General features: G+C 43.7%; 1 non-coding gene across 1 annotated transcript; it reads left to right on the top strand.

The window, feature by feature from the left end:
• Nucleotides 1–1,270: 1,270 nt before the first annotated feature.
• LOC141548100 (small nucleolar RNA U2-19) lies at nucleotides 1,271–1,355 on the top strand. The gene has a single exon (XR_012483804.1). It is a non-coding gene; the product is annotated as a small nucleolar RNA U2-19 (small nucleolar RNA).
• The last annotated feature ends 671 nt before the right edge of the window (nucleotides 1,356–2,026 follow it).

The raw sequence follows: 2,026 nt of genomic DNA, 5'->3' as shown, positions 1-2,026 counted from the left end.
CTTCATCATCTCTGGCAGTTCAGCCCAAGTCATTTGACATGCTATCCCCGTGCCAGTGTTGATGCAGCTGGGGAGGCTAAACCCCAAAAGCCAGGACCAGCCTTGTTCTGCCAGCAATTCTGAGGATCCTGGCCCCCTGGCTGGGAGCAGACTCCAGGCCTGCTGGCCCCTCTGAGGTTTGATCATTAGTCTTTCTGTCTCATAATTGGGCTGTAAACACCCAGCAGAATAAGAGACCCAGGAGCTATAATTATGAGCTATTAGCCACGTGGCCCAGAAGTGCTGACTCCACACAGCATCTCCTCCCTCTTCCCAGCAGGGCCTCAGTCTCCCAAACTTCAGATCTGCCAGCTCTTGGAAAGAATTCCAAACAGACGGCTTATTCCTCTCAGCAGGAGAGTGGAATTGATTTTCATCTCCCAGAATTCAGAGGAGTAGGGTGGTCAAGAGATTTGAGTTCCAATCCTGGTTCTTTCATGTCATAGCCAAATAATCACAAGCAAGTCAGTTTTAGAGACTGCCTCTTTGACTATAAAATAGGGAAGGGGGAATGGTATAGAGTTACTCTCATGATCTACCATAAGGTGTCATCATAAGAAAAACACTTTGTAAGTTACTGAGTTCAATAGAAATTTGAATTCTTGAAATGGTGTCAGACACAAAGAAGGGACAGTCCTATTCAGACTATACTGAGTGTAGATCTAGGCTACCACTTTTTGGAAAACTATTGAGAACCTGAAGAAGAGCTAGAGGAGAGAAATCAGGGTCATGGATCAGAGATTTAGATCTGGAAGGTGCTTCAGGGACCTGGACTATTATTTGCTCTATCACATATCAAAAGCAAGGCTTCCTCACTCTATCTACAAAAATCACACAGTTCAGGTTAACACCTCAGGAATCAGTTGGAGGAACTGGCAGATATTTAGCTCAGACAAAAATAAAATTTAAAAACTTTCCTACGATTAATACAATTCCAAGTGGGATTCCCCTTATGAGAAGGATTCATGCAAAACTCTCTTTTCTCCTGTGGCACCTTCCAGATTTGGATCCTCCTCACTTCAAGCCTGGACTGTTCTTATAGCCTGCAGCTTGTTCTTATTATTACTGAAATTCTAGATGAAGAAAATATGCTTTTTCTTGGAATTCAATAATTCATATATAGCTAAGTTTGTATATTCCTCTATAATACTTGTGAGAATTTACTTAAAATTTTGTTCTTTGTCCTTTAGAGATACAGAAAGGTTTCTTTGAGATCTATTCTCATTAAATAAATCAATTTTGAAAAATAATCAAATAGGAGCATCTAGAGACCTTCTGGTCTTTGGAGTGCATGATCTATATTTTTTTTTCTGAGAAGCAAAAGAAGTTAGAATGGTTTGTGAGGATAATGGGGGTGGGGGTGTGAGTGAGAATGCACATAAAGGCGAGAATATATATATATATGTGTGTGTGTGTGTGTGTGTGTGTGTGTGTGTGTGTGTGTGTGTGTGTGTAAAATAGATTGTTCAATTTTGTGCAACGATGAAAGTACCTTTTCTGCTGACTTATAACTGTGAAGGTTTCTACACTTGAATGGAGACGGAGAAAGGAAGGAAGGAAGGAAGGAAGGAAGGAAGGAAGGAAGGAAGGAAGGAAGGAAGGAAGGAAGGAAGGAAGGAAGGAAGGAAGGAAGGAAGGAAGGAAGGAAGGAAGGAAGGAAGGAAGGAAGGAAGGAAGGAAGGAAGGAAGGAAGGAAGGAAGGAAGGAAGGAAGGAAGGAAGGAAGGAAGGAAGGAAGGAAGGAAGGAAGGGAGGGAGGAAGGGAGGAAGGAAGGAAGGAAGGAAAGGAGGGAAGGAGGGAGGGAGGAAGGGAGGGAGGGAGGGAAGGAGGGAAGGAGGGAGGGAGGGAGGGAAGGAGGGAGGGAGGGAGGGAAGGAGGGAAGGAGGAAGGGAGGGAGGGAGGGAGGGAGGGAGAGAGAAAAAAGGAAGGAAAGAAGGGAGAGAAAGAAGGAATGGAGGGAAAGAAGAGGAATAGAAAGAAAAAGGCA

The sequence above is a fragment of the Sminthopsis crassicaudata genome, chromosome 6 (assembly GCF_048593235.1).
Source record: "Sminthopsis crassicaudata isolate SCR6 chromosome 6, ASM4859323v1, whole genome shotgun sequence".
Taxonomy (NCBI): domain Eukaryota; kingdom Metazoa; phylum Chordata; class Mammalia; order Dasyuromorphia; family Dasyuridae; genus Sminthopsis; species Sminthopsis crassicaudata.
This window is presented reverse-complemented; position numbering and strand designations above follow the sequence as displayed.